The sequence below is a fragment of the Bombus vancouverensis genome, chromosome 15, assembly GCF_051014615.1.
Source record: "Bombus vancouverensis nearcticus chromosome 15, iyBomVanc1_principal, whole genome shotgun sequence".
Classification (NCBI taxonomy): Eukaryota; Metazoa; Arthropoda; class Insecta; order Hymenoptera; family Apidae; genus Bombus; species Bombus vancouverensis.
The window spans coordinates 8,619,959-8,645,324 of record NC_134925.1 but is presented as its reverse complement, the minus strand read 5'-3'; the positions used below and the strand labels follow the sequence as shown (position 1 = coordinate 8,645,324).

Genomic DNA, 25,366 nt, shown 5'->3' with positions numbered 1-25,366 from the left:
TTCTTTTCGTAATCGAAGGAGAGTTAACGGTCCTAACAGGAGACGAACTGTCGCGTATCGTAAGGTGAATTTCTTCGATCGATTAGCTACAATTTATATGGATAAAAGCGGATCATAAAGATCTCAAATGACGATTGAACGTATTACGTTCTTAGTTGGTGGTATTTCAGGCAAAATCCGCGAGGGGGTAACGTAATTACCGTATTATTCTCAACGATCCACGCGGAATTTCGAGCTGTTAGTTTTAATTTTACAGGCTATAAAGTTTGGCTATTTCGTTGGATTATACTGTCGATTGTATAATATGTGGTTAAGGTTATATTGCATCATATTTTTATATCATCAACTTTGTGCATCAATTCCATTCCAGCTAATGTTATTCTCGAATTCTTATTACTAGTAGAATGTTGTGACAACCTGGAATTGAAAGCTGTTTTCATTTGAGAAATGTATTGGAATATTCGATCTGTCTTTATATAGCGTTCTATCGTGTGTTGAAAATTTAAATGAACCAAAACGTACAGAATTTATATAACATGTCAGAATACAGGAAATACAAGTTATAATATTTAGAGGATAAAGGAAATTTCTTTAGTGATTATTCATAACAATCTAAATTTAAACAAGCATCCGCAATATATGAATAAACGAACACGATATCAACGTCGCAAATGTATGATACTTTAAGATTAATTTATATGTAATTTTCAACTTTGAAATTACTTAATAAAATATATTATATTATCAACAGACTACGCATCTCTATGTAATTATGGGAAATTAAAGGATGCAAAAATGACTAAGCTAGGTATAACATACAAAAATACATGAAATATCCAAAGTATAGTACTCTTTATAACGTCCAGTGAATAAAATAAATTTCTATTTAGGTTCCATTTCTACAGTCTGTTATATATATTTTATTTAATATAGTAATATATGTACATACGTGCATGAATATATAAAGACACTTTATACAAAACTTTATACAAAAGGAAACATGATCTTGATGGACGTTTTGCCCCAATTCGTCATTGTAACGAACGTGTTAACAAATCTTAATAAATCCTTTAAACATCACAGTAGATATAAATCGTATGAATGCATGGCAGCAAAGATTTGCATTTCGTTCTTATATCACGATTATCAGCTTTTCGAAGGAATTTGTTCGTCGCGTCTGGCAGCGTCAAGCTCATCCTTGCGAAACTAAAAATCCGCTTACGTGACTCGTACGCTTATTCCAAACATGCAGTCGACGGAATATCGCGCCGACTATCCTTGACGTTTCATCTCCTGTTTTCGCATCGCACTTGGATTTTCGGGATGATCGTCGTTCATGCTATCTAATCGTTCGGTACACGTTTAAATCTTAATTTGTTCTTTCCCTGAAATTGAAAGAAGCTCTCGAGGCTCTGAGACACACAAGTCGGAAAGGCAACTGAATCAGGCGAAAAGTGAGTCGTCAGAATGGGAGTCTTAGTTTTTTGCAATTGATGCCTTCATGGATGAATGTTAGTATCGGCTTGTTTCTTATCGTAGACACTAGAAATTGTTGACCCTTATTACTTGAAAGCACTAACGAGCCTCTAAATTGCTGCCATTGAACGTCTTTTTCAGGCCTCTGCAATTTCGTTCAGCTTAATAAATCTCGTTTACGTACGTTTCTTTTACGTTACGGTACGTTTTCTTTTGGATGAATTTTTCGTTTCGTGAAACACGAATTTATTTTTCATTTATCGTTTATTCGACGATAAGTCGAGATACAAATTATGTCTTATAATGCAGTCCCTGGCTATCAAATTGGAACTGGCCAGCTGCGATACTGTGTCATAAATGACAAACTGTCGTTGCCTAAAATATTGGAGAAGTAAAAAAAAGGTAAAAAATTTGACATGCTCCAAGACAAAGTTCGACGTTTTTTGTTTTGAGTTTTCGTCGCAAATTTCTTTCGAAAGATAATCCGTCGATGTATTTACGGTCGAGCCAAGGAACAGAATTTCGTACTCGATCCGGTTTCCTTTTATTCTCTTTTTATTTCTTATCTAGAGCGGCGAAGGGATAGATTATGTATTCGCGTGATCCCATTACTCCAGCCGCCTATAACCGAAAGGAAAACTGTTTTCGTGCTCGGAGGGAAATGCAATGAAACTTCATTTCGGTGCTAGATTATCGTGTTATCGTTGTTTGCCGAGAACTTGCTACGTGTTGCGAGAAAAAAGAACGATCCTCGGTTTTGGTTGGATTTTTGCTTCCAAACAACGAGTTTATAATAATTATCGACAACCATGTTTGGTACGCGATATTGATTCAGTAAATTTCTTCAATCTGTGGCATTGCATTTATACGATTGGTCTGAACAGGATATGATATTTTCCGATTGACGTCGACTCCTATTGTTTGCAACTAGGCGGCACATAATGAAACGATGCTGTCGTAAAAGCGACGCACGACAATTTGTCGGCTACGTATGCGCATAACAAACGCCGAACATAAATGGTACAGGGTATTTGTTTCATTTCTCTATTTATGACGGAAATTGATTGTAAAGCGCGATCGTATAATATTGGGTTGACAACTAAGTGATTGCGGATTTTGTCATTAGGTGGTAATGACAAAATCCGCAATCACTTAATTGCCAACCCAATACATAAAAATTGGAATTCAGAAGCCGTAGTATAGTATATCAATACTTAATGTTGTGTGCGAAAATTTCGATGTGTTTTTAACAATATATTTATTCTATTAGTATATTTCGTGTATTGCAGATTTATTATTTGTTACGTACTTTCGCGAACTGCTGTTTGACGAATACCGTTCTCAGTTGGAAATCAATCAAAGGAAGGAATTTGACAGTGGTCAATAGGAGGAATGTCGTTTTCCGATAAAAGGGATAGAAAATTTGTACTCGACGAAATATCTATTGAAGCAAGAATTTATCGAATCGTCTGTGCAAATATCGTGCACTAGTGTGGTTATGTATTCCTTATTTATGCAAATATTTATGCTGTACTCTAGTCATGTGCTCTTTGTGTGTAGAAATATTATCGATGCTTGTGCAGCTAAAATGGAGCTTGCACGAGGTTTCAAGTGCTTAATAAATGAAAAAGTATATGCTGCGAAACAGTAATCATCGAAACGAAGCAAAGAGCATTGGGATTCACCGCCCACGAACAGCAAACGCGCAGTGAGCATTTGTTTATTCCTTAATTAAATTATCGTAAACGAGAGACTCGAAGGAAATGTAATTTGTAGACGCGGCTTCTTTATGCGATCGCTATTACGGGATTGCCAAGCGGCCATGAAAATTCATCTGGTCCGTGAAAATCTTGTTAAGGGCGAGCGACGAATTTGGATCGCGCCAGTCGATAACTTTATATTCTGGCTGCCAGCGTCCCCTCTGAATGCTTATGTCATCTCTCTTCCTATATATATATATACATAAAAATACACATACACGTATTTACACATGTACATGCACATAGACGTGTACATATATGTGACCATATTTCTTTTCTTTTTACGGCAGCATATTGAAATGCAGGGCAATACGGTGCATCGATTTTCGCGTCGTTGGTTGCATGTGGCCTACGAGAAACATATCCACTCACGATAGACCGTGTCTCAAAAGGACCCTTTAAATCGGTTCTCGCGGCGTTTTGCCGAGAATCGTTTACCTCTTGACAGGCACGAAGCACAGAGAAGGCAGGAACAAGGGGTAGAAACGTGCCTTGCGTTTCACGAGTATCCACCGTCTTCCCTCGTTTCCCACTTTGGACGGTTCGTTCGTCGTGATCCTGGCTTCGTCTGCTAGAATCACCGACTTCAACCCACCATAATATCATTCGTATAAAATTGAAAACTTTAGACGTGGTTTGAGATTTTGTGCGAACGAGGAAATCGCATCTGCTACTTGCGCCGTTTCTTCCACTGCAGCAAGCTCTTCGAGAAATAGTTGCGTAATTGGCGTCGAGGATAGCTACGTGGAATCATTTCTGAGAGACTTTCTTCTTTCGAGATATACCTACATATATACTTATATTTCCATTCATATTATAATATTGTAATATTGGTACATTTGTCAGTCTCATATGACACGTGATAATCGATTGTCAGGGAAGTAAGTAATTGGTTACAATTTTTCAATTTTCGGAATTGTCAAGGTGCCTGAATCTGCGTTATAAAGTCGCTAATGTATTATATAGTATATATGGAATCGAACAACGAGAAATACGAATAATACGAATAATAATATGAATGTAAAAATTAAGGAGAATAGTTATCAAAAGACGCAATAAACATTTCAATAATTTGCCAGATTTACTGAAATTTTCGCAAGTATTGCAGTACTTACTTATGAATGGAGGTGAATATATTTTATGAAACTACTCGGGTTGCGCGGGAAACATGTTAATTCGATAAAAGAAAAAGCGGCTGTAGACACAAGGTATAACGATGGGATTCTTGTACCGCATTATAAACGATAAGTAGAGTGCTCGTTAAATTCTATTTGTGTTCTCGACGATACTCGAACCTACGGAGAAATTCTTGCAAAAAAACGGAAAGCAGGTGCAACGACGTAAAAACTAAAGCAGAAGAAACATATTGGTTTCATCGAGAAAACACGAGCAGGAAATTTTGTGCGACGGCGTGTAAAGCATTCTCTTTTGTTCTGCATTTTTGCAAGCGTTTGACATTGGAAAAACATTACTAATTTCTCTTACACAGAGTTACACCTTAATTTCTCAAGTTTAATCGAACTTTATTTATTATTTATCCATTCTAGAACAATTTCTCAAAATCGTAAGCGTCACAAATAGACTGCAGATGTTTACCCATTTTTATGAACGTAATTAAAGAATTGGGAGTCGAATAGAAATTCGTTCTACAATAGACAATATCCATTCTGCGAATGTTTGCACTTTGAAATTTCCCAAAGATGTAAAAATATCCGCGATTTAATCGTAAAACGAAATCTTTTAGAATGTAAAAGTCAGTTTTCGAGGATTTCCGTTCTTTTTCTAGAAAATCCGGCAGTTTAATAGAATTCGGCCTGGAAACTTTGCTAATTAACTCTTTAATGCTCGATCTCTTTTCACGATTGCACCGGGTCGTTGTGTTGGAGAGTTCTTTTCGAATCGCAATCGTTTGATTACGAATCGTGAAGAAGTTGCAGCTCCGATTTATGGGCTGAGAACATCAGCTTCTTTCTTCCCTTCGAAGCACGAAACGAGAGAAATCTTTATAAAACAATTCAATGCTCTGTGTATTATTCATTCCGATTTGATTTTAATCGATAAGTTGTTGAGCTGCTACGTATCGGAAACTGATCTTAGCGGGGCAGCTTGCATTATTCAAGTACGATTTTAATCGTTATTCGAGATCTTGAATTTGAAGGAGAATAGAGGGGAAAATATTTAACATTTACGATGAACGAACGTTTGTAAAGCAAATTCAATGAAAACGAACATTGACATTATATTACGGTTTATGTAAATTATTCGTTGGATAATAGTCTCTTCAAACTGACACGGTGTATTAATTCAATCTTTATTCTTCGTCGAAGTTGCACATCGTTTCGAATAAACATTAGTCGATGCGTTATTTACTTTTAACGTGCTGGTTATCAATGATGCTTCTTATGATTTCTGGGCTTTATATTTTGCAATATTATATCACAGTTTATTTGGAGATTTCCACAAATTAAATATGCTTTAATCAGCAGAACACAAATTATAAAAAAATGATGTAGTAGTATGAAAAAAATTCAACAGTAGTGAAATAAATTTGAATAAAAACAACTGAATCGGTGAGTTGAAATGTAGCACGTGTCCAAAAACGACACTTTGAAACGTTTGATAAAGTAGGTTTAGCTAAATTCGTTCCTAACTTTCTCTGAAATTAATTTCAATTATCAACACATTTTGATGTGAACCTAGTAATGCCTACCCGGATAAACCTTCAAATATATCCAATTATAATTAAATCCTTTTCATACATTTCCGATAATAGAAATAAAATTACATCGAAAACTTGATTTTACCGTTACAATCTCTTCGATCGATTCCTTTCCTTCGAAAGAAGAAAAACGATAGAACTCCCCAGTGAACCTAATAGTTGTTTCAGACACGATCACGAGCTAGAAATTATTGGCTTGTACTTCCACGTAATTACGCAAAAAATCTTTCGTGCATTTTATGACGTAAAGGTGCCCAGATTATTATTAATAAATTTTTATTATTATTAAGCAGAAGCAATTTGTAATCTGTCTCTGTTTTTAACGCGAAACAAACGGGAGATTAATAAAACGAAGCGAGGTCGGGGACTATGGTAAAAGGGGATTTATCAATGCCTGGGTTTACGTGCTGTTGGCCAGGAAGTCGGGCTATATAGAAGACGACGTCTTTAGGGGAAGTTTCTATGTTTCCTCTGCACTCTCTGAACTGTTGATTAATGTTACCCCTTGCACTTTCTCTTCCGATTCCTTTTTGTTTCCCTGTCCATGTATTCATTTGTTTCCACGAGCTCCAACTCGTAGTAATCCGCAACTACTCTACGAACAATTGTTGAAGTATGCCATTGACCTTCACCTCCACTAATCAACCAAGAACGCTTTCATCGAATTGCCAATTTAGTATAGCAAGTCCATATCCCAGATGGAGAACTTCTCCCTCCTTGATCATTCTATTTATATCTATGCAGCTCGCTGCACACGAGAATTAAGATCACTGACATCGTGTCATTTTTTTAATACCTTTACTTTATTGCCACGATTATTCTCAATGATGTATAGCTTGGGTCGAGACAGCGAGATCGTAAATTAAAGAATCATTCTCAAGGATTGACATGGACTTGATCTTACCGTAATTAAGACTGTCTTTACACTGCATTGGTTTCTAGAGCTTCGCATAATAAACGAATGACGCCTATAAATGGTGCCGTGAAAGAGAAATAACGCACCAAAATTTCAGACCAGTTCAATTTCAGACCAATTATTAACTTAGCAAATAAATCTTTTGAGCAGGATTTTCGAAGATGGAAAGAGAATAGATAGTAAAAATCCCATATATGCCGTTGAATTTTTGTTATTAATTAAATTTGTAAACACCTAATTATATTCAATTAACGAATTCAATTTTACGTACATTTCTGACCCATTTTACAATCTGGTTATACCTTGACTCGGACTATACAAATGGTACATCCGCGAAGAAAGATCGAATCCCGTTCAAGATGCCAGCAAAGTCCCATCAAGGATGAAAGGCCTGGTCCGTTAACGAAACAGGAACCGAACGTGATTTCCGGTCATTGTTGCCGCTAGAGGGGACGGTTGTAGCGAGGGTCGAAACGAACAAGCGGAAGATTCTCCTCTGATTGGGCTGACGCTCGTAAATGAGCTATCGGAGTTTACGTTCTAATGACAGCGAAACGTGCGCCGAATGCATTTCTGTTTGGCAATCGGGTCAGCGTGCGCGACATGCCAAACCGGAAATCGATGGCCGTTCAACAACGGCGCGGCGTCGGGGTGAATTTGCACGCGGGGAATCGGCGAAACGCCAATTGCCGAGGCAGATCCACGTTAAAAAGTTTATCGCGGCCTGCTACCGTCCGATACGCGACCGGAAATGCACTCATGACGCTCGTACTCGTTCAAACGAACGGCATTAAACGATCAATCGCGTTACCCACCGGCGCCCCAGATCAAACACGAAAGAAGTCGTGCGCTTTTTCGATATCGTTTCGGAAACTGCATGATTCGAGCTTAGTGGTCGACGATTGATGGCTTTAGTTACAATGGAAGTCAAGGTTTTGAGAACTTCTGTTTGGTCACACGTATTTCTACTTAAAGATATCATTTATTTTGTCGAGTAATTAAGTTTCCCGTGATTTGGTAAAGGGTAATGAATTTCTTATAATAATAAATTTAGGAATTTTATGGAAAGTAGCCGTGAACTGACCCGTACGATTACGGTAGTGAGTCCTGCAATCGTAAGAAATTATCGGGAAATATTTGATCTCGACGAAGTGGTATAGAGAATAATATTTAGAATCAGGTACGGGGTGATTCTTCGTGAAAAACTAAGAAAGAAACATAGAATAATAGAATAAAATTCTGTGAAAACCCACTGCGTGCATACACTGTTGTCTATAAGTATTAGGACACTTCTTGTCACATATTTGATGCATTCGGGCGATGCTGTAAAAAGTGGTGGGTCGATAAGTCAATAGAGGAACGAGCGAAAAATCGTGCACCGCAAGCGTGATCAAACAGAATCATCGGGTGGCTTTCTCAGAGCATCGCATTCGCGGGCACATCACGTTAAATTACTAAATGGGGAAAAAGGCTTGGAGCAACTAATACCTCTGATAAACTGTCGAGGCAATCTAGAAAGGGCAAGAAATCTCATTATTGCTGGAATCCTAAAACGTCATCGTAAGACAAGAAGAGCTTCGTTTGACGTCATCGGTGTTGCCCACCGAATAGAATGCCCAGAAAGTTCGTCTTTTTCCATCGGTTTTCCTATCTTTGTAGTCTCCTTTTATGTGTGACGTAAAATGATAGATTTCCTTTTTCCTTCTCTTCTATCGGCGACGCTTGATAGTTCATAATTATCCAATAGCTAGAACGTGGTGCATAAACGTACCGCAAGGATTAACGTGACGTCTCTAATCCATCATCGTCGCAGTTGCAGCTACTGCATCGTGGTCGACGACGTCAGTATGTGACGTCAAAGACGGCAACACGTGGTGAACGCGAGGCAGTGTGTACGCGAATGCGGATGAGTCAACGAGACTCAACGACGAAACGACAGAGAAAAGATGGGGACTCGTGGCAAAACAGTTGCGTGGCTTGCTCGATTTATATCTGGCTTTGGATACGAGGTGGAGAATCGTCTACGGAGAGCTTTCTCTCTGATGGTCTTTGGAGGTTTGCAGACGTCTCGGCGCCAAACGTCCCGACGTCGGGGCAAGGCCTTGGCGACCGGTGACCGTGTCTTTTCTCGGCGAATTTACGCCACGCTCTAGTTTCCGTACGGTCAATGACGAATGAAAATACCAATGGGGTTGAATGGCTGGGGACAAGATTGCAGTTAACGCGTTCTCCTTCTATCTATTCTCCTCTCTAAAACTATATCCGTAATTGTGCAATCGTTAAATGGAAGACTAAGCTGCTGTTGCAGGGATGTACAGTGACGGAAAGAAGAAAATTTCAGTTTTGTACTCTCTGAATGCCGGCAACGATAATCTATTTTAGTGTGTAATTCACTCATTATTCTTTTCGAATATAATTCCACTTTGTAAAATTATGGTATCCTTTGGTACCATTTATCTCTTAAACTAGTTTGTCCCATCACAAACTTTAACTTTTCCTTTTTCCCCCCTATTCATCTTTTATCGTTTTTCTTTCCTCTTTATTGTTACTTGTTTATTCTGTGTCTTCTTACGACTTTGTATGCCATACTTTGTATACTAAAATGGGTATTTAATCCGCTTGATAAATTAAATTAAAACATGAAATTAACTTGAAAAATGAAATGAAATGAAATTTCTTTTCGTACGCTACTGTAAATGCTTCGCGCCCGATTTTATGGCATTTGGTAAGATTAACTTTTCTCGACTTTCTAGGAATCTCGACAGATAGTCATTCGCAACACTTTACTAACACACGTTGCTCCTTCTGCGTTTCTAGCGAGGATAATTTATTGGTTATCACGCATGGTCGACGATGAATTAAACGTTTAATATGGTTACTCGGTGGACCAGAGATAGATTTCATCCTTTTCATGCCGGTCAAAGATCCGAGGATCATCCACCACAGACAAATTCCTTCAGAATAACCGCGCGAGAAAGGAAGATATTGATAACGTGTCAGAGGCGGTCAGGGCAAAATGCAAATTTGACTTTTCGCGCGATAACAAAGGGATCGTTAACAGAAAGCCGATCTACACTCGTTCCGTGCCTCTGCTCATCTTTTTTCCGTTCTTTCTTTTGCCTTTCTCGGATCATTTGCGACGCGGCGAATCGTAATTTACTTTAATGCACGGCTTTGAGCCGTAATTCACCCAGGGCCAAGAGTTTCTAACCCATTCTTCCACGTTACTCGAGTAAACCATGGTTCGCGGATCCAAATTGCCCTCCATTCCCCGTCTGAATTTTGCTTGACGACCGATCAACTTTATACCGAGATAATTTGTTACACCAAAGAATTATTATTCTCTTCCGCTTTCATAAGGCTACGGCTTCTTTGACCAGATATGTAGAAGAGTAGATTTTGTTGCAATTCACGCCTTCGTATAAATAGATAAGCAGTTACGATCGCTGGCAATCGAAAGAGCATCATGCGAAACATTCGATGTTTTTTGTTTTTTAATTCTCATGTATGCAGATGTATTTTATGTTGATTACTTCCTAAATTCTGTTTGCGTATTGTTATTCTATCGAACTATGGTTAATTGCTGAAACGTCAATAATTTGTGTTTTTCTTTTGTCTTTATTATAGTTCATATTCATTTCAATAAACTTCGCGTATACTTGCGTTAGAAACGTTTACATTCTCATTACTTTGGGAAACATTTTAAGGCTTAACTGTCCGTAATCCGATTCTATGTATATTTCCCAACCTTTCCTCAAACGATCGTTAAAATGTTCCTTTGACGCCATATGACATTTGCATATCACATGTGCCGGTGATTATGAAAGTGGCCTAAGTCATACATTTTTCGTTTTGAGTTATTTGTAGTTTTGTGTATGACGCAATTGAATTCTATTTAACGATGCAACAAACAAGTCAGTCCAAAGGTTTAGTTTCTGCTATTTTGCAATAATGGTTTCAGATTATTGCAATAAATGCAACGAAAAATAGGCGATGCACTTAGTTTGTTTGGATTCCTTACTTTTAGGATACTTTCATAACCATCAGTATACATGTAACAATTACGTACATATATTTGAGTAATAAAGAAAATATTTTTCTTTTTACGTCTACAATGAACTAGCTGTACGAATACTTTTGTTTCCCGCTGTGTAACGATCGTAAAGGACAAAATCATTGCAGTTTGATTTATTCGTAATTTTATATATGTATATGCATTTTAAAATGCATCTTGTCTTGTCGGATACTTTCGAACGATATAGGTACATATGACAGACCATAATTCAAGAAGTGAAATTTCTGCATGTGATCCTAATGGCCAGGAACTACGAGTTATTCAATAAAAAAAATAACAATAATATATAGCGTCTTATTATGTGCTCGTCAAATATCAAAATTAAAAGCTTGCTTTCACATTCATGTTTTCACGTTCATCGCCATGAGATACTGCTTTGTGACTTCAAAGCGACAATTGCACAAACGCGCGCGTCGCTCTGACAAACAAACGCGCGCACGAGAATTTAGTAATACTAAAGGTGAAAATTTGCGTAGAATTGGACACGCGTTGGATTTATTTAATTTACAACAACGCAGAAACCACGGAATACGTTGAATTCCCCTGGAAATTGCTGCTCGACCGCTACAACGGAGCAGGGGGTCGCGTTAAATGAAACCGCCGCTCTACTAAATATCGAATTGGCCGTATAAAAGCGAAACGCCTCGTTGATATCGTTTCTTTCTAGTTGATTCTCCACGGAAGTTGTATATATATAGTTTTATTTCGAGTTGTTTCGTTATCTTTGAAACATATTACGCGGTACGTGTCCGTTTGACAAGTTATTTGCTATGTTTCTTGGATGCAAGTTATCAAACTTTGCCCCCAAGGCGCAAGCGGTCTGAAACGCACTGTACCATGACCTAGTGCAAGAGATATTACTAGGAAGCAACAAGCATAAAACAACTTATGAAAGACTCTCCGGCTCGTTCTTGGAAGCGTACACTTTACTAAAAGATTTACTCGATGGAGCAACTAATCAAAGTTTCTTCAATTTAAGTTGTTTTTACTTTCGACGCCTGGACCCGTTTGCAATAATTTATCAGCTAATAAAGAGTTATTGAGTTACAAGTTATAGGTTATACGTACTTTTTATACGACTTTGCAGCAACAGAAACAACCCATAGATGGCACGAAACATAAAAGGAAAGTAATATAATGCTACGGAATTACTAATTTTTAAAAAAATTTCTAACTTGTCAATTGAGAAAGATTGGAAGGAAGCAGGATTAGAAATTAATTATTATTAAATTGATTATTGAAATTTATTATATTATTAAATTATAGTAAATTATGTATCTTTATACATGACAGGCAGCAATAATTTTAGTCGTTCGATTATCAGAAAACTTGGATTCTCCGGTATGCCCCAAAATTGATTAATATTGTTAATCGAGATCTTATTATATTTGTACAGTAGACATCTCTTGTTCATATAACAGAATATTCAAATACTAGAATGTTCGGATATTGGGACATTCAGATAATCGAGGTTCGGGTACTGTACAGATAATTTGTAAAATGTCAGTAATATCAATTCAATCGCAAGAGGACTTGGCTAGAGGAACAGCCATTATACGTAAATTTTCATCTGTCATTCAACGATTCAATCTTCGCAAAAATTAAACCTTCTTGAATTCGCCAAATTTTGTGACGACAGAGTAACACGCTCATAAGGAAGACGCATCACTGATGAATTATTCATCTTGAAAGCTACATCTCCATCCCGCTTTTGAGGAGAGTGGTAAAGCGGAACACGGATGAAAAATTTTCAGATTTTCGGATGTGGCCTCGCTTAGATTTTCGGCTTCCCCAACTCCTGCAGAATTAATCTCTGATCACTCTGTAATGCTCCCTTTGTGCAAGTAACCTTTAACTTTTGCGGTGGTCGTTTCTTACCATTAGATATAGCAACGTATACGTGTAGTCACGAAACGTTCACAGAAGTTTACGGTAAATTTTCAGACCCTAGGGAACACGGAGAAATTTAAACTATCCTCGTGTATATTTCAGGGACTATTCACTCTGTTTGGCAGAAACCCGACCAGTGCAAGTATTTTTAACTGTTTCTGCACGTGTCTGATTCTGTCATTGATTTGAAACTTTCAAACGTTATAACTGACCGGCAGCATCTCGCTACTCCATTCAATATACCGAATCATCCCCACGGTCTAATTTTGATTTCACAGCGTGACCTCTCTCTTGGATTTCACATTAAGGGCGTATTCTAATATAGAGTATCATTTTTCAGATCTACTTTACGATTTCTTTCTAAATAGATCGTAGAAGCTTTTGGTGCCAGATTTTGTACATGTATTTACCTATGGTTGAAGAATATTCGCCATTTTCTTTGAATAAAAATAGTTACAGTTACGCGAATCTTGACGCGTTTCTTGAATTGTAGTCGATATCGTGTCTCATTTCATTCTTTTTATTTCGGTGTATAAAATCGATTACTTTATACCCAGACTTAATTTGATTGAGACACAACAAAGTAGAATTTAATTTAGTTTAATTTAACCGACGGAGTATGATCCAATTGCGGTAAAATGTCCAATATAAATCGAATTGCAAAGGGTTAAAAGATTTTTGCTTGCCATCCTACTTATCTAAATTGAGAAAAGCAAAAGAATTTTTAATTAGTATAAGTATAGTTATGTAATTCTGTTACATAGCTTCAAGTTGTGGACTAGAATATCCCCTTAAGAGGCCGTTTCCTTTAACCTCTATAGCTTCATTAACTTCAGTAATGTGAAGAAATCCTTTTAAAGACATGGTTTCGAAAACTTGTGTTTTAGGAAAAGTATAAAAGGAAAAACAACGTTTTGAAAGTTCTACGCTAGAACAGTTCTTTAAAATTCCGTTTCATTCACGCGTTCTCGTCTTTCGTTTATTCGAATGGTCCCTTCCCGTCCTTCTGCATTCTCGTCTAAATACTCGCCATTCTCCAGCGTACCGTCAACATTTCTAATATCAGCAAATATGAAGAGTGTATGCGGGTCATTCTCCTTAAATAAACGCTTGGCAAATTCACGGATCGTTCCTCTTAAAAAACAAGGAGGTGTCGAGATCCAAGACTCAACGATTAATTCGCGATTGGCTGGAATGGTGCGATTAACTCGCATAAGCGGAAGTTGGGAAACGGTAGTTCACCATCTGGTAATAAACCGCTCGGAAGCTGCTAGGAAACTCTCGATAGTTAGCGAAACTTCTGAATGATCTTCGATTATCCGTCGTCGCGTTCCTCAGGCGAGTCAGCTGGATGATGGTCGCGATGCCTGATCCCATAAATCAATCTGCAGTACCTCGAGGAAACGATTTCTCGCTCTTTTTCTCCATTACGGTACACTGAGATAGACCGAAGGGTCAAGTGGAAATAAGGTAGAATTAGATCGAGGCTGAGGAATAGAGGAAGAGGTATGCATAAGCAGAAACCGAGTGTAAAGTTTTCCTAAAGAAATAGGAATAGTCTGGGCAAATGGAAAAGGGAAAGAACAGGGAATCGTTGTGAAGAACACCTAGAAGCTCTAGCCGAATCGCTGCGAGGTATGTAGTTGTATTTTCTTAGCAAGGCATCCTGCAGTCCCACAGTAGTTAAACTTTTAATTGAACGCCAAAGGAAGCGTGTAATTTGGAAGCAGGCCGCCCTACAGATCGCTCGGTCGATCGGCGAACGAGCTGCTGTCTGTATAGATACCTGGACTAGTCAAACAAAACGATATCGGTGGAATTGATTTAACTGATGTCCCTGAATATGTATTGGATTTGATCCTGCCATTAAGCGTTACGAGGACCTTTTCATGGCGGAGAGGGGGCTGTAGGGATCAACGGTACGCCCGACATTCGCGTTAAATCCGACGTGTAATTCCTGCGTGCAGCCGCTAATGGATTCGAAGTAACCGTTTGGCCTAATTATCATTGATCGCAGTCACAGCCAGTCACCGATCTCCGATCCCCGAATTCTTGCACTCGAATGGGAACTAACTATTCATGATTTTCCTATTGATCAGCCTTGGTGACCGTATGCCACCGTTTAGTCGACGATGTTTGCCACGATTATGTAAACTGGTTAACAACGAACAATTCGGGACATGGAAAATGGTCGCGAATAGGCGTAGACCGAGCCACAAATACGAATCCAAGGGGCACCCGGGACTTATTTACGGGAACGAATCGACCGTGATTCGAGCATCCTCGGAGCTTTTCAGCTTCTCTATCCCACGATTAAAAGGCTCGAACAAGTTGCTGTCCCTTTTTAAAATGGCTTGGCTTTTCATCCAGCCCCGCGACTACTTTCGAGCACGATCGATTCGTTATTAATAACCATTTGCCACTGGTGACATCGAGGCTATTCAGTTTTCGACCTCGAGAAGCCGATCCACCTTGCCCTGCACACCATGGAGAAACCCCGGAGACTATCGATTTTGCATTTACCCACCGACAAGCAGCCGTGAAGCGTGATAATCACACGTGCGATTGCTACACGTAGGATTGGCCGACGTTGCTGTTGTCCCTGTGATTGTTATTCTCTTTCTATCCCTCTGTCTCTCTCTCTCTCTCTCTCTGCCTTTCTCTCGTCCTTCGTTTCCTAACATTGCAACGTTTGTTCCGGGGTACACGATTTACGCTTTATCGTGTCACCGACTTTAAACTATGTTAGCGATTATTCGCGCATCTGTCGTCTTCGAAGCGATTTCCATCGATTTCAGCTGTCTCCGATTTTCTTTCGTTTTTTGGGGCACTGTCCTTTTACATGGCGATATTTTTAAGCGTTTTTGTTGGTGTTTGATTGATCAGGTACATGGATCGAAGTATTCGAGTTTCAATGCTCTCATCCCTATTAATCAAGACACTTGTCTTCGAATAATTTGAAACATTTTATCAACATAAATTCATTATTTTACTTCATCGGTAATGTGTTTGCAACTCTCATGAAAATTTAAGGTGCTTTTAGATATCCTTCGATTTGAAAGAAATAGCGGTTGCTACATTGACCTTAGGTCCTGTCTCTAAACCATGTTATCTTTCTCTGAACTTTGTATTCGTATTGTAATTAACGTTTTTCACATCAACATTAATTAATCGTGTTCTGTACAAATTTCCCTTGTAGCTTAACTCTGGTTAAGAGTTACAATACAAATACAAATTGTTATAATGTTTTTATTGTGTTTATAATTATAATTCACATCGTAATTCCTTGGATGCCATTTCTCATTAAGCGTCTTGTATGACTTTATACAGCTTTATAGCTTTATACAGATTTATAGCTTAACCATCGTTCATTCTTATATATACATTGTTGCAATAACAGTATTTCGGTGTCGTTAGTCTTGAGGGCTATCCAATTTACGCTAGTTCCGCGGCTAGTACACCGCTCTTTCTGAATGCAAGCACGTTACCGGCACGCATAGGAGAATGTATGCGTCCACTTTGTCAGGGAAGGCGTAATAAGTGGACTCGGGAGGACAAGTTACACACCTACGTATATCGCTAATTCTATTTACATAACGTCCCTTACGTAATACGAATTACTCGTGAAACGACGGCACTAATTCTCTACGCGTTTCTCGCGTGAATATGAGTCATGGCAAACTGTACGTGTGCCCCGAAATTAAAATTAACCCGAGTTTGCTCGCTTCGAATTCACCGTTGACTGAGGTGACGTGGAAAAATCGTACATCACGAGAACAAGTTAAATATCGCGCCCTGGTTCGGTATAGAATGAGCGTACTGATTGAAATCTACCTTCGAGCCAGCTTGCTCGCTATCGGATGCATTATGTACGAGAACTCGTAGTGGATTCGTAACGAGAGACGTGCGATCCATCAGCCACGTGTCACCGAGATTTCGCTTAACGTGTTATCGAAAAGTGAATTCTTCGATCGTAGCGCGTCATGAAAATACACTAGGGTTATTCCGTTAATTGAAAGTTCCTGACGCGGAGAAATTGCGAGTATCAAGTCGTTGTAGTCTTGCGTTTCTAAAGATAATAGTAATCAGGCGGTGCGATATCTGTTCCTCGTCTTTAGTCATAAAATACCTTGTTCAAAGTAATCAGAGAAACCCTAATATGAGAATGCATCACTTAGGCAAATCTATTAACAGTGGAATTACCAACGGCTAAAGTTTGAAACTTTTACCAAGAAAGTTATAGTGCAAGGAATAAGACAAAGTTTATAATGCAGTAATAAGTGTAAGTTTCGATTCATATATTTCACGAAAAACTATCTAAACCCTTAAAAATACACCGTTGTAAATCTATACAATTACTACGAAGAATTACGAATCGATCGTTTTGATCACTTTCGTAGTTCTAGGCTCAGAAAAAGAAAAAAGAAGTAAGATAGATATTATTCATAGGGTAAAGATTTTCATTAGAACAACGATTTAAGTAACGTACGGACACTAAAAATGGATATAAAAATGACAGCGACACGGAAAGCGAAATTCATACGGCACTCGTACATCCCCATTTTTTAAAATGATTATGAATTGTTGATTTTTTGCATCTTTGAAATTGATAAATTTCGTGTTCTCTGTAGCAAAGTATTTTCTTCTCATCTGAGAGGGAACAGAACACTTTTCATCATCCACGTCAAATATTTCTTCCTTGAAAATGACCAAACTATTTTCTACGCGTATGAGATGATTTAGAGTCTTTTCCGTAAACATACGATATTTGCTGTTATTATCGTTGTATTTCTTTTCTGAAGCTCATATAGTATGTATTTCCTAGTTGCTCATTTTTCCTCCGTCGCTGTTTTAAACTCACAATTCAGAGATCTCATGCAGTCATTGTCAGAACTTGTTTGCAGATAATTCTGAAACATGAAGCCCGACTAATCCCGCTATGTATCTTATCGTTCTTAGTTCAAATTTTCGTTAACATGACGTTTTAAGCTGTATATTTCATTATCGCCAGACATACGATTTTTTGCTTTTTTTTCAAAAGCTCCTTATTCTCTCTACGGAATTCCGTTGCGTTTTCTTTAAATTTATACTTTTGCAACGTTTTCGCACATCTTTATATTTTCTCAATGTTCCATCTGTTTTACTTTGCAACAATTTATTTTCCTGTTATAAACAGAATCGAAATCACAGCACACGTGAAAGCGTTAAAACATAACGCGAAGAATTTCTCGGTTAATCTAATCGGAGCAGAGAAAACCGAAGGAATTTAAAGAACGATCACGATAAAAAAGAAAATCGAATCCTCAAGTTGATATTTCCAAGTAAATATCTCTGACGATATGCGTACGGCAAACTCGCTCATTGTCAGTCCAATTAGTTGCTTCTCGTTCATTGTCAGTCAAGTTAAATAGTTCCTTTTCTCTTGAATCGGGAGATTAGGAAAATCAGCTCGTATGAAATTTCGTTTAACTCTGTGTGCCCGAGACTTTGATATGTTTAATCTAATTCGAGCAGAAAGAGAGAGAGAGAGAGAGAGAGAGAGAGAACGAAGATTAAATCAGTCCCGACCTCTTCTCCGGTTTCTCCAAAAGAATTTGTTCCCGATAGCGGAGCTTGAAATTGCGAGTAGTCGAGATAAATGGATGTTAATTCGGCCCGGATTATTATTATTTATCCAATCGTGGCTCAATTTATTGGTGTCTGACACGAAAGGAGAAATCGCTCTGGGAAATCCCGGGTTTACAAAGTTGCTATTAAGTCAGCAACGCGTTTAAGACGACGAAATTTTTTATAGGTCTCCGAGAATCTTCATCGAGGGCAAAGAAGCTACCGGAAGAGCTCTCTATACGGCTTCGAAGTCGCCTGGACTCGTTTCACGGGAATGAATAAAAGTAATTTGCTAAAGAGCTTCGGTTCTATCCATCTGCAACCTTGGAGCCCACGGTTCTCTCCCCTTCTGTGCCTATCCTGTAAAAACACCATTTATGAGTCGTCCTGTATGCGGGGTGCTTCCGCAATCACGATATTTACAGTCCGTGACCATTGAATTAAGCCCACGATTTCATTTTTCCAGCTACAGTGTGTAACATACACGCGTACTATGTGAGATAAATGGCAAGAAGTCCTTGGTTGTCGGCTATAAATATTGGAACACATACCGATTACGTTTATTAGAAGACTCTAACAAATTTTATTTTTCTTAATATTTGAAATTATAGGGCGCATGTGGCTGCGAATGAAATAACTGATTTGGAATAAAATAGCTAAAAAACAGCAGCGAATAGCATTCAATTTATTCGTCTATTTATTTATTAGTCTAAATATCAATAAGTGTTCTAATACTTATGGTCGGCAGTGCATGTAGCAATTACTTGATTCGTAAATTACCGAATGCAAAAATTGGAAAATTTTGAAAGAAATTGAAAGGTAGCAGAATGATGACTTAATTGCCACCTAATTTCACGTGAACTACGCTACGTATTTCGTAAAGATACGCTCATAATTTATTTAAAATATCAGGAACAAAGATCCATAATTGGAAACTTACATCTGGTATACTGGGCAGATATGCAACATCGTTTTCTTCGAAAACGAAACCTCGCACGAAAAAACGTTTTGTTCTAAATACTCGACTTATTTTTTCATGAGAAATCATCCCTTGTTTTACCGCGATTAGGGGAACAGCCAGTACGTGTGTACGAGCAGAGAAACACTCGCGTAACATTCAGAAGTGCTTATCTTCGTATCTGTTTTCCAGAGAAAAGGATTCTTGAAGAATGCTGAATTCCCTTTTTAAAGTCGAACCACAATCCCGATAGGTATCTTTTTCCTTCCCTCTCTCTTTATCTGTTCAAGAAATTATGCCCTCGCCGTGGTCTCGTTCTCTATCGCCCACTGATTTCGCATCCTCCAATTGAAATTCTTCCTCGGACGTCCCCATTCACTTTGGATACGAAAAGAACGCGATCCCTTCGTACAAGAGTCGTTTGAGTTGATCGTAAAGTGCGACCTTTGATACGGTAAATGAGAGAGATCGATAGCAGCGTGAAGCCGAACGTTCTTGTCGAGTTTGTTTAATGCTAGCAAAATTAATCGAGTCGAGACAGGGCTTTAAGAAATTTGTGGTTTTGTTTAATTAACGTAGTGGAAGCGTACTTTTACTATGATTATATATAATCATTGGTAATACGATTTAGTGATAAAAAAGCAGTTTGTTCCTAGGGGATTACCTTTGCACTGAGAGACGTACAGTATTGCCTGAAAGTATACAGCAGAACTTCATTTACCTGAACTTACTGTGGCAGCAGTTTATGTAATAGAAATTTATCAGTTTCTGTATTACGTATCTTATATTTTTCATTTATACAATAGAAGTTCAAGCGCAAATAATTAAAATAGATTATTAATCAATAATTATAATTGATTAAAAAGCATTAAACTTCTATTCCTGTAAATGAATGAAGCTCAGATAAACGGATTTCTCGAAGTCTGTCTAAATTAATACTAATAATTCAAACTAACAAAAACAGTTTGAAACTAATTTAGCCATCGAATCGCGTGGACGTTAAATTGATCGAATATATGAGATTTGAAAAAGTTTACGCGCAGTTAAAATTAATTGATATAACGAATATAATATTAATGAATTTGATAAAACTAATTTCATACAAGATAATAATTTTAACATATCATAATAAATAATCTATATTTCATATGACATATGTTTCTTAATTCCACAAGAAGGTAAAGAAGATAGGATTTTTAATCGTGATTTTCCATTAATTCGTAGCTGTCACTAAAAGCCATGTATTAATACAAATCGAGCGGTGTCGATATATTTATGGTCGATATTATTTTCCCCCCTTGATTAATTCTACCTCGTATGATCTCATTTACTCCATGAGAGGACAAAGTTACACGCACCCCTACGTTTTTCATTCCCTCGAGCTATTTCGAAGCGCTACAGACAAATGAACTTAATTATTTTTCACTTCTTCTATTCACCAACGAATTTTCATGGAGGTTCATCGACAGTTCTGATAGCTTCGATTAATTCCAAAAGTTGCAAAGGAAGATCCTCTCTGATCGTGTCGTCCAATCTTGGAGACACCCCGTACGTCATATCGGATGAACTCAACGAATAGACGGATTATCGCTGGTCGATGTGAAAATGTAAACTGAAAGGTGATGCTCGATGAAGACGCGTCGTTACGCGTAACGACGAGCCTGTTAATTGGGCCTCTGCAAGAGGAACTAAGGAAAAGAGGAGAAGCTGTAGTTACACCTTCGAGAAAAAGATAATAAGCTGCTACCCTTGTTACAGGATTCTCGGAACTTGCGTATTACGAATGCTGCAATTAAAAAAGTCCGGTATGTAGTTACCAGAGATAAACCGCTTACGACGAAGTTACCTTAATTACCAGGGAATCTCGTAAATTTTCGCCGCTCGAGTTATTTCTGCTGCTCTGATGAATTTCGTTATTCAAAATGGCGCAGTCTAGGGTAACTTTGACGCGCTTCTTACATTTGAATAATCATACAGAGGGGGAGAACGTGGTAGCCTGTTTCAGCCGCTTATTTACCAAATCGATCCAACTCCACTGAACAAAAGATTCAATCAAGCACTCTGGTGCTAAAATTTGAAGAAGTGGAGTAATCATTTCGGCTTGTGTACGGTACATTTATCGAAGAGGGATACGGTAAACTATAATCGAGGCTAAAAGTAAGTAAAAGTAGGGGAAGTATGTATATAGGTATCGATGAAGTTTAATCGAACCGGTGCTAATGTTACATACTGAAATTTTATTCATTATATATCCTTCTAGTAGCTAGATTATTTGATAAATAATTGAAATTAGTATCTACATTTTTGTGTGAATACGACATATATAATGAAACTTCGTCGATGCCTATTTTTACTACCTATCCATGTACGTCCCATCCACTTATGTATGTGTACTGTAAGAGAAGGCACAATTGCGAACCGTTTCGTTCGTCTAGATATCGAAGGTACGAGATATAGGTTCTACATTATGGTAGTGTATTTGTTTTCGAATGGTCTATTAAATACGCTGGGGATGTTTATCGCTTTTCAGACATAGGATACCTTGTATGTGTCCAACTTTGGGAATAATTTACCTCGCGAATATACGAGCGTATTGCAACGGGGGTTGGGGCTAACTTGGCGAACTATAGGCAATGTATCAGTTTTCCTGCCACCGATGAAATCAATAACGGCTCGCCTCTTCGATAAAATTTCAAACCGGCACGCGCTTTCTTCTCCATTAAGAAGCTTTTCAAAGGAATGGCGGAAGTTGCAGAGCTCTTCGAACAGTGACGTTCTCTTCGAAACGCGCTTCAATCCCTGTCAGTGAAATATCACTGAATAGATTCCTTTGTTATTAGTTTTATTCTTCTCGCTTCCTTGTCCGTACGCAGGCCGTACAGACGTACGTTCTTAGTCTGGTTATTCTCGGATCCTCTCATGAAATATCTTTCCGGCAGTGCTTTTGTCCCCGCGAACGCGTTATTAAAAGTTTAACAAGTTCTTTGCACGTGGCGATGACTCGTTTTCCGTGAAATCACCACCGACATCCTCCATTATGTCGAGCTCTTTGATCCTATCCTCCAGGGTGGCATCGAATTATAACGTACTGTTGCAGCGAATAAAATTAGGCTAATTGAAGCGTAACATTAATTGGTCCACCTTATTTTCATTTGATCGTATATCAGGTTGTGCCAAAAGTTTCTTTCGTTTTCATATGAAATAACGGATGCACAACGTTTGTTGTTTTATATTATTTTATTGAGTTATGTATGATCCATTTTGTTCTATTGCTATAAATTTTCTTCTATTGCTAGAAAATAGATCATACGTAATTCAATGAAATGATATAAAACAAAAAATGTTGTGCATCCATTATTTCCTTATAAAACGAAAGAAACTTTTGGGACAATCTAATACATTTTCCTTTATTTTCATTTTTATTGTTTGTTTATTCGCATCCTTTTGATTCGTTGATTTACATTTATTGGTTCGTTGGTTTACATTTATTGGTTCGTTGGTTTACATTGTTTGATTCGTTTATTTATGTGTTACATTTTTTTAAATCATTTTCAATTCAATCGTAGCTTTTCGTCGTTAAAGAATGTTTTAATTTTGTGACGGTATAAAAAGATCGTTATTGATCTATATGATTTCTCGTTTCAATCTCGCGTACAGAGATTTTGTTAAAATATTAGAGGTCGCTTTGTTTGCTGAAATTTAACATAAAAATTCGAGTTTCTTTTAATTGGAAATGTTTTGTTATTGCTTGTTTGTGTATATTCTTCGGTTCATTTATTTATTTGTCACGGCAAACATGGCTAATTTAAATATAAAATTAATTAATCCTTTGTTTATGTATTTTTGTTTCGTTTAATCGCAGTTTTCGATTCACTAGCTTCTTTATTCATTGGTTTTATATTTTTTGTAAGGCAAATACAGCTAAAATACAATTTAATTATGGTATTTAAACAATATACCCAACTTATTCTCGGCACAATTATTTTCATTTTACTATTTGTTCATATATTTTTGATTCGTTTATTCAAAGTTTTTTGGTTCATTCGTTTACGTTCTTTGCTTGATCGATTTACGTTCTTTAATTGATCGATTTACATTTTTTGGTTGGTCGATTTACATTTTCTCACTAATTTGTTCTACACCTTTCGATTATTTAATATTTTTCAATGTACCTATCAACATTTCCTATTTCTTACGGCCCAAAATATAATAGAATATTCAATGCGTATCAAGATGCTTTAACGTGCTCTGCTTAATTAATACGCGATTAATGCGAACTGCGTTTCGCGAGTACCGTTTCGTAGAATATCAAATGGTATTCGAGTTTGCGATAACTAGTTATGCCGACCGTTTTTGCTATATGAAATTTAACGAGAGTCAGTATTCGTGGGGAACAGTGGAAAGTTTTGGGCGAACTAAAAAAATTTATACGGCTGCGATCACCTCCCATTGAGCAACTTTCCGATTCGTATCTAACTCGTAAAGACTTGGTTGCTTGCAAGGTATTTTCCTTTTTGCGAAATTGGTATCAGTCACCAGGATATCTATTCGTTTGAAAGCAATGGACGGAAGCAAAGAAACCGACGATCCGTAGTGAAAGTTTTCGCGTTCATTGCATTTTACGCGAACAACGCACTGTCGGTACAGTTACTCGAACTTTTGTTCTCGACCCTTTGAAACGTCCACGTGGAAACGTGCTACCCGAGAAAAGTCGTCGTCGTCGTCGTTTGTCGTTAAAGGAGAAAAAATATATAGTTACCGTGGACGTTTCGAGTCTCACGTTCTTCGTGAAAACGGAGCGAGTAGATGAAATCGTAAACGTAATTCGCCGTGGAAAAATGATTCTGTTCCTCGAGAGAAAGAGAAAAAAAAGGGAGACGGCGTTACTCCGCACGACAGCTGTATCCTTAAACCATGGTGCGAGAAAAGTAATTTAATTTCCTATTTCGGCTTTTCTTTGGCGCGATGTTCAGACTCCGTTGTATTTTTCCTAGAACAGTGATTTACACGGTCCAGGCACCATGTATAATATGCGCAGACATGCAAAATAGTTGGAAATGCAGGTATTTTTGCTCGCGAAGGATCCTGCTGTTTCAACCGTTTATCCCTGCCAAGTTATGTGCCGTGTTTCGTTGAATCGGCTTGTTCATCCTCGAATAACACGCACATATTGTTCATCGATATTTCTCACCGTTGTAAACTACCCACATATCACCGTGGATTCCGTGAAAGATGCAGCGACGAGGAAAATTAGCTATCCTCGGCTCGACGGCCGCTGGATGTCGAAACCTTGACTTAATGCGGACTTGTTCGCGTGACTGAATTTATTACGCTTGCCTACAATTAGAGGCGTTATTCCGCAGGGGTACGAGCAAAGAATTCCGGCCTCTGTTGCGGAAGAGGAGGAAAGTAAGCGGAACGATGTGCCCGTGGAAGATTGCGAGGAAAGAACGAGGCATAAACTCCGTGAAATCGATACTCGCCGCATTGGAAGTTCGTATCATCTGATCCGAGGCCAGGCAATATCAATTGCACGGATGGAAATTCTCACGTAGACGCACGTGTTTACGGACGTAATTTAAGGGATGGTTGCATCGTTCGCCGTCCCATCCTAGATAAGTAGTGTTGGCCCGATAGTTTCTGCCTCGACAGTATTGCTTCTCTATCGAGGATTACCGAAACGTGTTAAACGGTTGGTCGGTTTCTAAACTATGATCGACTCTTTTGCAATTTCTAATCCACGGTAGATTTCCGTGCTTCCCAAACGATCCCATCGTGTGTTTCCTTCGTGGTATCTCGTAAAGTTTCTTGTTGCCCCGCAACACGCGCTCGAGAGCGTAAAAAGCAGGAAAGAGAGCCTTAAGCGTGTCTATTTTTCAACTTGAAGCATGTGCGGTTCTTTGGGCGATTTTAATAGGAGAGCTTTTTTCAAGCTCGCAAGGACACGAATGCTGGTGCCGTACAA

At 38.1% G+C, this 25,366-nt stretch overlaps 1 protein-coding gene across 2 annotated transcripts in view; it reads right to left on the bottom strand.

The window, feature by feature from the left end:
• The window catches only part of Dop1R2 (dopamine receptor 2), an 82,697-nt gene that overhangs the window by 17,031 nt on the left and 40,300 nt on the right, over positions 1–25,366 (bottom strand). The window lies entirely within an intron of this gene.